The 16325-nt window shown below is 39.9% G+C and overlaps 1 long non-coding RNA gene across 1 annotated transcript in view; it reads left to right on the top strand.

The window, feature by feature from the left end:
• The first annotated feature begins 982 nt into the window (after positions 1 to 982).
• Positions 983 to 16325, top strand: part of LOC141798989 (uncharacterized) — an 80810-nt gene continuing 65467 nt past the window's right edge. The window contains exons 1-2 of the long non-coding RNA XR_012599217.1: positions 983 to 1061; positions 1402 to 1495. This is a non-coding gene — a long non-coding RNA (uncharacterized LOC141798989). The remainder of the gene's footprint in view (positions 1062 to 1401; positions 1496 to 16325) is intronic.

Genomic DNA, 16325 nt, shown 5'->3' with positions numbered 1-16325 from the left:
AGATGAGAGCTTTGCTCTCAAGAATCTTTTGTCAAATCTTAATCTTAAAAAATCTATTATTAGTCATAATTGATGCATGATATTGAATTGGAATAACTATAAAATTCACTTAAATTCCTATAACCATCATCAAGACCATTTGAACTTCTTTAATTTTTAAAATACAATTATAATTAATACACAAAACACACCTTTTTACTTTTTGTAACAACTATGTGCGTTTATTTATTTATTTATTTATTTTTGGCAACAAAACTGTCACGGAATGCAAAAGTGTATCAAGCTATGAGGGGGCTGACCGCCAAAAAGATAAATAAATAAAAGGAGAGACAAAGAACTGCACCAAATATCAGAATGATTTCGTAAATCAGGATTGCTAATTAAAATACATAATCGTTTCATAAAATAGTTTTACTGTTAACGTGAAATCGTTTTTCATTCGTTATTTAAACTTGCCTTTTTTGTTCTCTCCTGTCACAATTACCACCTCGGCTCCAAACCAACTTTTTTCATTGCATAAAATGTGAAACACTGATTTAGAAAATCTACAGTTAATGTCACTTATTTGCAACCAAACCTGGTTAACCGAAGTTGGTTACCGAAACGCATTCATTCGCTCGCAGCTACAAACGTCGTCGGTGTTTCAGTGTCAAGTCTGACCTTGTAAACTAGTAACTGACACCCTGAAGGTCCATTCCCCCACAGTTAGCAAGGTTACTCTTACCTCCATGGGCCAAACCTCAGTGGACGTTGACTTCGCGTTGGCGTATCATTTCTATCAACCGACCACCAAAAAAAACAGACATTTTTACCACGCGGGTTACAGCTTTCATTCAGTGTGTGTGGAGGAAACGCTAACTCGTCTAGGTGACTGGAGTCGACGCCGCTTCAACTGACAAAACTCGTGCGCAACTAAATGATGACGTCGGTTTTAAATGAAGTCTATAACGTTGTACTCGCGAGTCACCACAAGAGGCAGCAACGAGCCCTGCAGGGCTTGATGCGCGAAGACACGGCGTAAAGAAGACTACACGGAAGGCAGGAGTTATTTGGAGATAGAGGTAAATGTGTTGTTTTTGGAAGAAAAAAAAAATTGTATCGCCTCCTTCCGAGGTGGTTGTAAAGTGTACATTTAGTGAGCTTCAGCAGATTAAGAAAAGCTAAACAGATTGATTTCTTGATTAAACAAACCCACCTTTTAACCACAGCTAACGTCAATCAAGCACTGGCTAGCTAATGAGTTTATCTGAGATAAAAACAGAACAGTGTTGAAATAAATTAAGATGATTTCGTCTCATTGTAAATGGGTTAATATTTTTGTTTGTTTGTTTGTTACAAACATTGCTTCATTTACTGTAATCTAAATGAACAACTTTATTTTTGGCATCCTGTTTTGAACAGGTTACCTTGGATTGAACCAGAGACAGGTGACCTGAGGCTAACTCAACACAGCGTTATAGCAGGTGTATTTTGCTGATTAGACAAGAGGACACAGGTATGTAAGTATTCTATGCATAACAGCATCTCCCTATAGTTTTTGACCATACTTATATTACTACTACTGCTACTACTACTGCTACTACTTATAATAGTAGTAGTAGTGGGAGTAGTAGTAATAATACAAATAATAATAGTTATTTTGTTCCCGTAAACGTAAAAAAAGAATGAAAATAATCAAACGAGGGAGGAGTTGACTGGTGCTTGTAAACCTGCCTCATCAAGCATCACAAGAAAATGTTTTATCCTTATGCATCATCAGCTATTTTTCTTACTTCAAGCTTTAAATCTGCATAATTCTGATGCAAGTTCCTGAACCTGAAAGGTATACTTGCACAAGTGAATTGGATTGTCTCGCTGATTAGATATAACCTCTGGATTGTGTGGACCTGTACAGTCCAGGCCCATCTAGCTGATAGACTTTTTCTACAGAGCATATATTTTGCATAACAGAGAAGGCACAGGTGAAGGATATGCTGTAACACTGACAATGGCTGTATTCCCTAAAAAGTGTCAGAGTGACATGACAGTAAGCAAGACTCAAAATACTAAAACCATGATACATTATCATTTAACAGGGTGTCCGCGGGGTCTTAAAGAGTATTAAAAGTTGATAAATAAATTTTGGGAAAATTAAGGGCCTTAAAAAGTATTAAAAAGTCTTAATTTTGGTTTTATGAAGTATTAAGTTTCATAGGTATTCAAGCTTTGACCCAAAAAATATCCATGAATATTTATTTTCCTCCTTGCAACTGTTCCCTGATTGGGATGTTAAACATTCAGCCAATAAAGTTCTAAAAAAACAATAGAATAGAAATTAATAGAGTTACTTTATTGATCCCAAACAATTGTTGGAAAAATTGGACACAATTGGAAAATTGTTGTGTTAACAGCAGAAATCGATGGAGTCAGTAGAAAAATACAAAAATAAAAAAGAATAGAATAAAAAACACATAAAGACTCCAGTTACAATAAAAAAACAACAATAAGGATTGTGAGCGGTATAAACACCAGCTATAAATAATGTCATTTCTAGTTTCATAAAGAGAAATTAAATGTAAAATTAAAGTAAATCACACAACCTCCGGCACATGTCCTAAATTTTAAAAATGATTAAATAATTTCTCATTTTCTTCAGCAAGTTGGCCTTGAATAACTGCTGTTTCTTGTTGTGGGAGTGTCGATAAACCTGCCTTCAGTTTCATTTGTTCTTTCAAGCTTTAGTCCTCCTTAGCTTACATCATTTCTGTAAAAATGTAAACTACAACTGTTAAAAAGTGGATGCCAACAACAACTTAAAGTTGCAATCAAGTCTTAAAACTTTTTTAAAGGTTTTTGAAAAAGTCTTAAAAAGGTATTGAAATCAACCTCAGGATTTTAGCATATACCCTGTTTAAGTAAAGTCATACATTTTTAAATCCTCCACCTTTTAATCCTTTTGTAAAAAAAAAAAAAGATAAATGTCCTTGTCTTTCATTTAGATTGATGGGATTTATTGAAGTGGATATACTACCTATAACATGTATTTCTTCTGTCACTGTTTCATTTTTAAATTGTAGATTTAATATAGATGTACGTCTGTGATTTTACATGCATAATTAGTGCTGAATTTGCTGCTGGGTAGTCTAAAATGTGCATGTATTTGTAAGTGTGTGTGTAAGAGAGAGAAAGAGAGCAGGTTGTACTGTAACAACTCACCGACTCTTATTACACGGCTGTGTGGTGTGTGCACTAATAGAACCAGGGCAAGTGTGTTGACCCCAGTCATGTCGGAAGTTCAGGAGTTGAGATGGATTTTCTAAAGGGTGTCTTTGCAGATGTGTTTGTCCACGAGTGTCTGTTTCTTTATGTATGTGTGTGTATGTGTGTGCCTGTGTAAGCTTTGCTGATTAACACCAGATGTGCAGGGCCCAGGGTGTCGGCAACAGCTTGAGAGGGCCCCAGTGTACTCCATTCGGCCCTGGTTGAAGAAATTGCTAAAGCGACTTCTTCACACATGGCTGACATTAATATCTTCTCCGTTCATCCCCCAAATCCCCCAAAGGTTAGAAACATCAGGTCAGACTGAGCTGTAGGTGGGTTTAATAAGGTGGAGATGAAGCAAAGGCTGCTCCACAGATGTGGATATCCTGTTGCTCCACCAGAGGGCGTAAGAGAGCTGTGCAAAATCTGTTGCAGCTCTATTCTTATGATCCCACACAAATTTCACTAGACTGTGGTGTTCCCTTTTTTGCAAGGCTCTTTTTAGTGTTCCAGTTTTTTAGACAGTAAAGAAGATATTGTTTTTCATATCTATTATATTTTTTTCATAATCTTTTGAAATACTGTCATATATAATTCACTTGTTTAATCTGAGTTTACGTATCAGGAAAGAGAGTAGCTGAATTTAAGTTGTGATATGTTCCTGCAGTTTTTTGTTTTTTTGGATTTTGTTGTAGGTGTGCTCTACGTGACAAAGCCCTAACAGATTATTAAGTTAGTGCTTTTTCCAATATTTATCCAAACTGAAGAAAAAAAAACTAATTCTCATATCTGAGATGATACATTTTTCCTTTTGATATGTTTGAAACAAAAACTCAAATATTATCGTTACTGGAAAATTAACTTTGGCCTTACTAAAAGACTAATAGTTTGAGTAGCGGTTTAAACAGAAATCAATAATGACATATAGAGAAATAAGAAATAAAGGCTGTTTTACAAGAGCAGTTTTCTTTGACAGAATATTTTAAAGTTTGTGAAAGTTAAAAGTAGAATCTTAGAATTAGTGTTGAACTTCCAACAGATGTGATACTTCAAGTTTATCTGTTTTTATTTGAGCTAGCTTAAGAAAAAGCTCCCACAAACTGTAACAGCTGTGCAGCAAGTTGATCTGAATGTTGAAGTTTTTCACATTTATATTTAATTTTTTTAAATTATTATTTTATTTTAATCCCACTTTCTTAAATCCTATCTTTCATCTTCACCTCCCAAGTCTCCCCCCTCCCTGTCCGGCTCCCTACCTTTTGTCCCCGTGTGAATATTTCACATTGCTGTTGCCGCTGGTGCGTGATGCTGGGGACTGAGCGCTCATTGTGCGTATGCAGTGTGGGTGCTTCGGTATGTGACTTTGCGGCGTGTGGTGTGTCGTGACAGGCGTGTGGCCGCTGACGCCAGCCGGCCGCCTGCCTGCCTCTCTGTCTGTCTGTTCGGTTACACCTGACCAGCACTGACACTGCTATAGCCACACACACACATGCAAAAGCATACACACACTCAGAGAGGTATATTTTCCCTATAAATGAAGCCAAAAATCAAATTAAAGTCAGAATTCCTGCCTCTGTGGTTTGCACGCATGAATGATTTTAGTTCTGAGTTTTTTTATCGCCTTTATTTTCATTCTTTATTTTATGTACCTCAAGTAACCAAAGCATACTGTAACATACATTTGTTGTGACGCTATTTTGAAATAGAAAATATATTTTTTGTGGTCTTCAAGTATGCTGCGCAGCCTGTTCTGGGATGCAGTGGAGGCCCGGCGATATTGCAGTGCACCGCAGTGTAATCCTTGGTATTTAGTGTGTTCTCTCAGGCTGCCGAGGTGAAAAGTTGAACCTGGTGTTGACCTTCTCTTGAGAGAGGGCTTAGCTCTAAAGTCAGGCGCAGGCCAAACGCACAGGGAGGATATTCTCAAGTTCCTCTTTCCCTCCCTCACGTGCACCACTCCTCTGCACGGCCACCCTCCTCTCTCACACGGAAACAATTAGCATCTGTGATAAGATGTTGCATATTTCCATCATTTTATCTCATCAGTTTGTTCTTGTTTGTTTGTTTTTCCATCATGACTAAAGACTTGTGTCCTCTTGTCATGGAGCTGTTAATCACAATTACATCTCATCTAGGTGCAAGGAGTTTGGGAGAGAAAGAAGGAGTAAGAGACTGAGGGGCCTAATGTTTGTCAGTGCAGGGAGTTGAATTCCAGATGGAGAGATAATGAAGAAAACAAGCAAGTAGATACACAGAAATAGGCTAGACTGAAAAAAAAGCAAGATCAGACTGACAGACGACAAGGACGTTAGCTGTGATAAACTGTACACCACTTACGTCCTCCCAGGAGGGCAGTTTGAGACAGGTTTGGATCCAGGTGAAGAGTGATATCTCCAGTAATCAAAAACCCTCACAGCCACAAGTACAAGACCACAACTGTTTGTGTGAGCTTTTTTGCTTAATTCAAACATATAATACTGATGCCATCCCAAAAAGGAAGGACGTCTCAGGCTCTATTGTTTTTATCCTGACTGTGGTTGTTTTGTTTTCCACAGTTATTTACTGTACAGTTATCTCCAGAGGTATCTTGTGACATTAACTGATAAACCTATACACACTACTTTCTTTTTGCGTTGGCATTGTTTAGATTTGTTTTGTTCCTCTGTTAAATTCATCGTAGTTTAGGACAGACCGTTTAACCACTGCAAGATTTACATGTCTTATCATGTGTCGAATCATACGCCTCAGACACGCTGATCCACACTCCATTTTGTTAAGGAAACATGACCCAGAATTCAAAACTAAGTCTGACATTCTTCCAGTCCAGTGGAGCAGGAGAATACATGGCCTAAAGATATGAGTCCGACAGTAGATGTTGAATTTTGCTGCACTCTGTTCTCCATCTGTTTTAGTTTTGGAGTGGTTGTGATAACCTTTGCCTGACCCCTGATTGGGCTAATCTCACCCTCATCTTCTCTCACTGGTCAGCTGACAGAATGCTGCGCTGCAGTTGGTGGGTGCACCACTGAGGAAGAGGAATTTGTTTAGCATTGTGTTGGGGTAACAGTTAGCCAGTGAGAAGTTTAGTCTACTGTCTAAACCATAGCAAAGCTTCAAAACACAGAAACAAGAGGAATGTTTAGGATGAGAATTCAAAGGGCCAAACATGTTTGCTTTCCCAGGCAGTCGCCTATTAGACAGTGTTCCCTTGTGGTGTGTGCACAGGCACAACTGGATGTCAGTGAAAATAAATCCAAGTGAGGTGGTTTAAAGTTATAGTTTATATCATAAAATGTATTTTTCATAAGTTGATTTTAGTCTGAGTGCTTTTAAAGTCGTGATAATCTTCAGCTTAAAGCTGAGGAAACTGGAAAGTTTGTTCAAAGTTTTACTGTCAGCATGTTTGGTTTCATCATTACTTGTTGACTCAGAGTGGAAAAAGCTTGTAAAGTTCAGTAATATTAGTCTGAGTTTTGGAGAAATAGCTCCAAGTTGCAGTCCAGTGCAGTAGCTGCTCGGGGCACTCTGTTTGGAGTGCTTTAGTCCAGCCAGATTAGATCAGAGGACCACTCTGTTTGTTTGTTTTGATATAGGAGGGGCAAGGCTCCTGAGGGACACCCACCCCCATTCCACAACTACCACTCTGCTATCCCTCCCCAGGATTCACCTTCAGGGCACAGTCGACTGGAGCCCCCCTGACCTTTCTGTCACCCCTTCCTAAGCCACGTTAGCCAAGGCATCCTGGGAACAAAAAAAGAAAACGAAAGAAGTCTCTGCTGTGTCTTAGCATCCTCTGAACCAAATCACAACCAGACCTGTTCATCAGAGGTGTAGGCAGTGCCACCCAGGCAGGCAGGCAGGCAGCCCCTCTGGTCCTGGTCATCCCCAGAAAAGGCTGGCTGACCTCTCTTTCATCTGCGTACGTGCCTGTGCTCTTTCACACCCGGTAGTGCTGCAGGGGCAGTTTGGTACTAAGACAGCAAGGGTTGGCTGAAGGCTGCAACACAGGGTTTGAGTGTTTTTGTGTAGATTCAAGTTTGGAAAAAGAGCTTCTTTCTGACTTAAAAAAAAGTAAAACTCGAAGTTTGAATTCACATTATACTCTTCAGATTCCCATGACTACATGAACTCTTTGTGTCTTTTCATTGCACATTACCTCCTTTTCCCCAGCTTTTCATGTATCAGTCTGTCCAGGCTCATAGACAAGGCAGGAGCGCAGACCTCTTCACACACTCACACACTCACACACACACACACACACACACACACACACACACACACACACACACACACACACACACACACACACACACACACACACACACACACACACACACACACACACACACACACACACACACACCACCACAAGCCTCTGCTGACCTCTTCTTCATCTCCCACCGGGCCTTGGGGTGAGGCAGCGTGGCACCAGACAGTTATTCAAACCCTCAGGCAGCTTCACAACAGGTCAGAGAAAGAAGCAGAGAGAGGTAAAGAGCAGGAGAGGAGGCTGTGTGATCTGAGCAGATGATTTGGTTGATTAACCCGTCTTAGCCCAAGATGAGGGATGTGGGCTTGTTCTTTATAATAGACAGAACTGAGACTTATTGAAGTCTTTAGAAATTATATTCAACGATTGTTGTACATTGTTTGCTGGAATTACATCAAAATTACTTTTAGAAATGTAATAAAATATAAGTCTAAGAAACTAATTAGTTTCTTTGACTTTAATTATTGCTTTGTAGATTCTCTGTTAGTCTTTAAACCCGTTCCTTTAAAACAGGGAAATATGTTATTCAGCCATAAATTAATTTTGTTTTTTTTTTATTATGTTTCATTTATTTTTAATCCCATGAAACAGGAAATAAAAGCAGGGGGATGCTCTGATTGGATTAAAAGTCGTCTGTGTAAACATTGTGACCCATGTCTTTGACACACCTCCCTTCTCTTGAAGAAAGTCTCTTCATAGCAGGGACGCTGAGATGAAGGTTTCTTTTAAAAGAGGACACGGGACGGGGAGGCAGACTTTGGAGTCCTTCTAAGGCACGTGGGCCTGTGTTTTGTGTCGGTTTTGTTCTTCTAAATCCTCCTTGGTTCGTGTTTGTCTTGGAGCTCTGCTTTGAGCGATTAGGGATGAGGATTTGAACAGCTCGGTTAAATGAAGACATTATTTCAGCCCTTTATTGTGGCTTTGAATAGTCTTCCTTTGTATCAATAAATGACACTGGTTTGAATATTAGCTTCATTGAAGTGATGTTCAAGAGAAAAATAGTCCAGAGCGTTTGCAGGATTTCACTGTGGCAGAAACTTGGGGGCTTTGCTCTTTATGGGATGAGAGTTTATTGGACAAGTGATGTCAGTAAACCATGCCACCAGAGATGAGCCATATCACAAGAGGCATCACTAGAAATCTGAGTTGTGCCATTAGACAGAAAGGCAGTATCTTGAGAGAGAAGGAGGAAAAAAAGGGGGAGAGACACAGAATGGATTGTTCCTCAACAGACTGACGGACCTTTTAGCCTTATCTTCCTGAGCTACTCTTACAGAAAACCAAGGAGAGGAGGGAAAAGAATGCCCTACTCTTTCTCTCCCTCCCATTTCCCATTCTCTCATTTCTCCTCTCTGACTCTCCCTTCCTTCTTCATTTCTTCTTCGTTCTTTGTCCATCAGTCTGTACCCGGCGTTTCCTAAAAATCCTCTTAACCCTTGCCCTCCTTCCATTGTCTCCCTTCCTCAATATCTTACCTTGATGTTTTAATATCTTGTTCCTTGCCTCAGCCATCACTATCTTATCCGTCTCCAGCTCTTTGGAACACTCTTAGAGCTCATTGCTCCTGCAGCTTGTTAAAAGGTAGATTTGTAAGCCGCCAAGGCGTCTCAGCAGCAGTTAGCTGCCAGTGTCTCTCTTTCCTAAAACAGATCCTGCCTGGCGTCTCTGGATCACACTATAAACACGGCGCGGGGCATCGTACAGACTCGGCCCGGTGGCCTTTGCAGGAGCATCTCATTTGCATCTGTTTACACGTGGCTTTTTCTGCACATTTGGTTCATTTCACATCATGTTTTTGTTGAGCCCCCTGCTCAGACACGCAGACACACACACGCAACAGTATTTGGTTGTGATGACACTATGAGTCGTCCCTCTCCTCCCTCTTTGACAGAATGAAACGGATGGATAATTAGATATCAAAGAGAGGCAGGCAGGGTGTGGCGAGGCGCTCGGGCCCCTACGATGGTAAAGCACTTATTAATGAGATAGGCCTTATCTGCTCTCCTCCCAGGAATTCTGCCTTTGATCGGCCCCGACTCCGGACTTAATACATTTTTGATTGATAGGCCAAGATGACAGAGAAAGGCGGCGTGGATGGGGTATGTGGGTGGAGAGAAGTGAGTATGCTTTTGGAAGGAGGGGGCTCAGATGCAACTGTAACGATGCCCTTCACATGATTAAATAACTTATGACTATACTACTCTTCCTTATGGTGTTTGATAAATTCAGATGAGCGTTAACAATTTCTTTGTACGGTATATAAATCTCTGCTACACAAACATACTCAAAACATTTTCAATACACACTCCTGCACTCTCAGATTCTTCTTGCCCACACGGACATAAATTTGCAGAGACAACCTGAACAGACAGGCCTATTCAGTCACTTTAACCTCAACTATAACTCACACACCAGGGCACCAGAAAATCTTTTCCCTAAGACAGAGCAGCGAGGGGCAGGCCTGGAGAGGGGGGGCTGAGATAAGGCCCTATCCTCGCCTGGAGATGAGTTATAGCCCACCCAGGAGGATGTGGCTAGCAACGACCCACCCGGACAAGCTGCTCAGCGTGCTGGGATTGGTGGGGATGGCGTACTCCTGTTAGTGAGGCAGCGGGCGACCTCGTGGACAGATAACAGCCCCTCTCTCAATAACACCTTGACCAGAGGGAGGAGAGGCTACATGGAATCTCTAAGCCTCTACACACACTTAATCTCAGGGCCACACAAACAAAATCCACACACACCAAACACCTCCGCCCTTGCTCCCGCTTTCTCCCGACATAGAGGTGACTGAGCGTAACCATTACAGCACCGTGTCACCTTGTTATGAGTCTCTGTCAGGGCGAGGTGTTGGTTAAATTAAAGAAGCCATAACTGCTGCTCCGTCAACCGCCCGTAATCCCCCATTTATTACCACGCCAACAGGAGGAGGGATAAACCCCCTCAGCGGAGTGGACAGATCGATCAGTGTGACAGGCACATTTCAGGTCTCCAAATCAATCACACAAACAAAGGCAGGTGAAAGAGGAAGTGGCTGTTGATTGTTTTTAGAGGAGTACAGCTGTGCCTCTGCATGAGTCAAGAGAAGAAGACAAATTACAGCCTCAGGTGCTCTGAACCAAAAACTCAAACTTTATTTCATACACACAGTGGGTCAGTGCACAGGAGTATCATGTTTATTCATTAAGCAAAAATACAAATCAGGTCTTTGAGACTCTGGATACTTTACCAGGGAAGACTCTGCGTCAGTGGTTGGAGAGCAACTCTTTTCAGATTTTAAACTCATGTTGAAGTTTGTCACGCACAGACTGACTGAGCTTTGAGGCTGGACGCAGCATGAGCGCGCGACTCCATCAGAAACATGATGAAACGAAAGGCAGTGCTGAACAGAGAAGGGGTGGGAAGTGAGACAGCGAGAGGAGGGGGTTAGATGATAAGAGTGGGAAGAACTGATAGAGAGGAAGAAACCGTGTAGAGAAAGAAAATGATTAAAAACAGCAATCACCCGTCAGAGACTGATAAACCAACCAGTTGTTAATTGGAAGCGTGCAACTCGTGGGGATATGCTTGGATTAGGTTCACTTCTTCCCTTTGCTCTCAGTCTTTTCTTTCCCTCTGTCTTTCTTCCTTTTTTTCCTTCTCAAATGTCTGGAAGACACATTTCATTATCAACAGTTGAAATTATTACAATTCATGTCATATTTATATTTTCAGATTCACAAACCCATGGGGAGGAAATGAATCATGGACACTTTAACAGAGTTCTCGCAGTATTACTGTACATCTGAAACAAACTTGGGAAGACAAAATACCATGTGTTAGGAGGGAAAATTAATACCAAAGGGAGTCTGAGATGGAGAGACAAAGAGTGGTGAGGTAGTCGCTGTTTTTGAGTGATCTTGGATTCGGGGTATATAGGAGATGGGAGATGGGTGGTGGTCCATAAACAAAGGGCTGACAGCTAACCCATCACCCCGGCAGGTCTGGCTTGTGCTGCCTAGATAAAGCAGAGCTGCTGCCTCCTGTATCAACACCATCCATCATCCATCTTTGCCTTCTTGCCTGTTCATCTGCCCTCAGCCCTCTCACTCCTCTGACTCCCCTACACCTGCCCCTTTGTGTGTGTGTGTGTGTGTGTGTGTGTGTGTGTGTGTGTGTGTGTGTGTGTGTGTGTGTGTGTGTGTGTGTGTGTGTGTGTGTGTGTGTGTGTGTGTGTGTGTGCCTCTACCCACTAGAGCTTAACAAAACTGCTAGCAACCACAACTTACTCATTTGTGGTTTTTATGTTCCTTCTTGTGAAAGGGGCTGTGAGGAGTTTGAAAGTGATCTTGAAGAATTCTCCCTTTTAGATATATGCCTGATCGTAATCCACACTCTAAAATGAGATTATCAGCAGCAGTATTGCTGGTTACAGGTTATTTTAAATTGCTACTGCTTAGCTTCCCAATCAGGTCAACCAGGACCGGATTGATTTATGGCACGTCTAGGTCTCTATGACAACACCACACCAGCTGACGGAGTTTAGTAGTGACAAGAAATAAGAGAGAAGATCAGTGCTTTTCTCTACTGAAAACGATTTCTGTGACTAATTTTGTAGTGATGGTGGACAGAGGAGCCTAACTCCCCGACAGAAAAAGGACAGAAGCGCAAATAAAAGCTAAACGGGAGAGTGATACAGCCCGAGCTAAAGGCTAGTTAGCCCTAAGCTTGGGCTGTATCACTCTAAAACACAGGGACTAAACTGTTTGGGATAATGTTCATTTCAATCCCCATGTAGCAGTTATTCTGCAGTGGTCTGTTCAAACTTGAGTCTATCAATAAAATTAAGAGTGAGGTAACGTTAGCTCAGCTTGGTAGGTGACTGGCAGGACATAACCAGGATTCACTAGCGTTACACATTATGGACATGTCTTGGAGCACTGTGCTGCCTGCTGCGCTAAATATAAATGGCTTCTGAACTACTTATAAATAGGGATGCACGATATCAGATTTTTGCCAATATCCGATATGCGGATATATCAAAACCCCTTTTGGCTGATACCGATACCGATAATCACTATTTTGTTTGTTTTTTTCACTGTAAAGAAAGCTAAGTCTATCCTGTACTGGAATTTACATGTTACTCTTATTGTGACGGTCTTATTTGTTTAAGAAACACACATAAAACAAGACAAAAAAACATTTGATTTTACCATAAATAAGAAATGTATTATTTTTTCAAACTCAAGACATTCAGTATTGAAATACAGAAAAAAATAATTTCTTTAGATGACATGAACTTTAAATGTACAATGCATTTTTAAACATAACCAAGTTGCATTTGATTATTTTAGAGCTACTGTAACAACCTGGTGACAGACACAGAGCTCCGCAGTGCAAATAAATGAAGTGCTACATTTTATTTAAGGAGCTTATTTTTCAGATGGAAAATAATACAAATCCTAACTGAATAGCACCTTATCAGCTGTGCCTATTGGCAGAAATTTTCATATCTGCCGATACTGATAAACGTGTTTTTAAGCTTTTATCAGCCGATACCAATATTGTGCCGATAATATCGTGCATCCCTACTTATAAACTGCCAGTGTTTACTTGTTGTCAAGTTAGCCTTTAGATACGTGGGAGCACCGGACTGCCGATGTCGCTAACATATAGTCGGCTGCTTCAAGGTTTGCTTGATGTCATGTTTCAAACTGTAGCACTACATAACTGCACTGATAAGTCCCTTACCTCAGCGTGTTGTATCCAGTGAAAAGTTTTCTTGAACAAAGAAAATTTGTTTCGATCTGATCTCCATTTAATTCCAAAAAAACACACGCCTCACTAAAGGTAATTTACCACAGTGTGCAAAGACTCCGGACCACAAGGTGGCGAGGGAGTGCAATTCAAACAAATCCTCCTCGTAGCATCTTTACGTAAACCCAGCATGTAAAGTTTTCTATGTTAACATCTACATTCATTTGTCACTTTCTTTCTCAAATGTAGTTTTTTAGATTGTGTCCTCTTGAATTTGTCCACTCTTGATGAAAAGAGCATCTCAAATTTGGAAGGATGAGCATTAAAAACTTTTACAATAGTGTTACAACTTCTTTCCTGCTTTTATCTATTGCTCCTTTTTTTTGTAAAAATTAAAGGTAAGGTACACTGAAAAGTGAAATGAAAAGCATTATTTTTTAAACTTAATTTCTTGATTTGGTGGGGACCTTCAGGTTTGCTGCTAAGCTCATCAAATGAGACAAAGCAAGGCTGTGACTGAGGTTTGGCAATCTTGCATTTCCCAAACTAGCCTGACAAAATATTAAAGCAGGATTTGAGAAATGTTAGCCCCCTCAAAGTGACCCTTCAGGCCCACATTGTCTTCTCATCAATTTGCTTTTTGTGTAAGCATCTTCTCCTTTTCTTTGTTGCTCACTGGGAATGGAAATTATGCAAATGAAGATCGGCACTCTGAAGAAAAAATGTTGACATCTCCCATCCCTGCTGCCCCCTAAATACACACACATGGTGTACACAGCATTCATGGAGCTCTCTTTTGGCCCAGTTTGGTGGGTCTGTCTCTTTTGGCTGTCTCTCAAACATACTTTAACAATTGCAGTCATATTGCCTGCGTCTCATCCATTCTGGCCTGTTTGAGTCAGACTGGACAGGTGCTGAGACATGAAGACAGAATGCTGTCAGCCATTGTAACAAACAATATAGCGTTATCTGACTTTGAAAGAGAACAGAGGAAGTAGAAGTTGTCTTGTGTTTGAAGTAAGCGTGCTTTGACTAGCTGCTACCATCAATGCCTCCTCTCTACTTGTTCTCCTGTTAAATAAAGGGAAGGCAGATTGAATGTTTCAGAGCAAAATGAAAGCTTTTTTTTTTTTTTTTTTTCTTCAAAGACGGGGAAATTTAATGAAGGTTTGGGGCAGAGGAAACTTTGTAGATGCTTTTTTTATTATTATTTTTATGTGATTCATTCAGTTCCACCAATCAGAGGGGAATTATGAGATAGAGCAGAGACCTGGAGACTGAGCAGAGCAGGATGGCCAGGGAAATGGCTCAACTAGAGGATGAATTAAAAGAATAAAAGCCAAGAAATGGAAAAATGGGCTATCACTTGTGCAGCATAATGAACAAAGTGCAGATATCACTGTCTTTCAATGCCAGGGGGCTACAGGCTCTATGTTCTCACACTACTAGAACAAATGAGAGCAAACGGAGCCAGAGAGCATAATGATTGTCCATTAGTCTGTCCCTAAACCCCGCTTCCTGTCGTAGCTTTAGGGAAGCAGAGCTGTGGGAACCCATTTTGGACTTCTGAACAACATTTAAATACCCCCAGCCTGGCTTCATGTGCCCAAACTCTTAGAGTTTCTCCTGAGGTTTGAGCTCTGATTCAGGGTTCAGCCGCAGGTTTTTGAGCTCTGAGCAAGTCTTGAAGTAGAAGGAAATCTAAAATGTTGAAAACTATGAATCATGTTTTTATTTTACGTAAACTGTCACACAAGTCTCTTAAATAGAAAGTCATATGTCTGTGAATTAGTTTGCTTCAATGTCTTTCTGTGTAGTTTAATGGAACAGAGTAGTTAAAGTGGAATAAAAAGAGTTTTAAAAGCAAACATTTAACTTTGTAGAAAGTTCAAACAGTTAAGTCATGATGGCGCAGCATGGTATGGTGCTCGACAGTTTGAACGTCTACAGCATGTTATTGTAAATTTTCCACAAAATGCAAAAATGAAGCAAAATTTAAAATAAAGTTATATCTTGGTCTATGTTTTTTAGATATATTTGAGTTTTTCTTTTCCATTTAACTTTAATTTCAAGAAGCTCTTGAAAGCACAAAACACCAGGAAAAATAATCAGTTTAGCATAATAAAAGACAAAGTTAACATTTGAAGCAGTAGACAAAAAATATTTGTCATTTAGCATAAAAAGTGTCAGAATCAGTTACTGTCTTCAGGTGATCAACACACATTTTATACCTGCTGTCACAAACCTTTAGAAATAGATCACTGTACATTTTATTTTTTAATATCTGTTTTAATACAAGACTTTTGGAGAGGATTTATTGAATTTAATTTGATATATTATAAGACCACCACCTACTGTAAGGTGTTTTCCCACACTGTCATAAATTAACAGGATACTGCTGATTAACGCCTTTTGGTTCATATTGTACACATAGGAAGGATTGTATCAAATGCACTACGCCCAAATATATTAGTCAAAAGGTAAACTTTTTATATTTTACATAACTTACATTTAACTATTATATATGCTATATTCAAATTTACAAGCTCCACTCAACTTAGCATCTTTAAGAATGCAAAAACATTCAAAAACATTTTTTCATATAGGACACTTGTTAATTAATTCTGACAGTAAGGGGTTAATCCACCAGAATGTACAAGCTCGTTAATCAAAAAAAAAAAAACTTTTGTGCTAAAACATAATAAAAGCTTTAATCAGTGATTATTCAAAATTACTGCTTCACAATAAAAGCAATAAAAATAATTAAGCAATCAAATAATTGTTGTTTGTTTGCCATATTACAGTTATGAACTTGTATTGCTGAGCTGAAACACAAGTTTTAGTTGTGTGTGTTGTTCTTGATTAATTTAGGTCTTTTTTTGAGAATTTCAGTTTCTGGATTAAATTTGTGAGGAAAAAAATGCAAATTTAGTTTGAAACTCCTCACTACTGTTCTGAATGATAAAGCAGAGGGAACTAACTGAAGAGTAAAGAGTTCAAATAAGAGGACATAGAGGAAACCCCTATTCAACTCTTTGTAAAGTTCCTGAAAGTTAGCCAGTATTTAATTTTGTCCACT

The sequence above is a fragment of the Halichoeres trimaculatus genome, unplaced genomic scaffold (assembly GCF_033239565.1).
Source record: "Halichoeres trimaculatus isolate MK-OKI-2021-1 unplaced genomic scaffold, fHalTri1.1 fHalTri1_scaffold_1, whole genome shotgun sequence".
Taxonomy (NCBI): Eukaryota; Metazoa; Chordata; class Actinopteri; order Labriformes; family Labridae; genus Halichoeres; species Halichoeres trimaculatus.
This window is presented reverse-complemented; position numbering and strand designations above follow the sequence as displayed.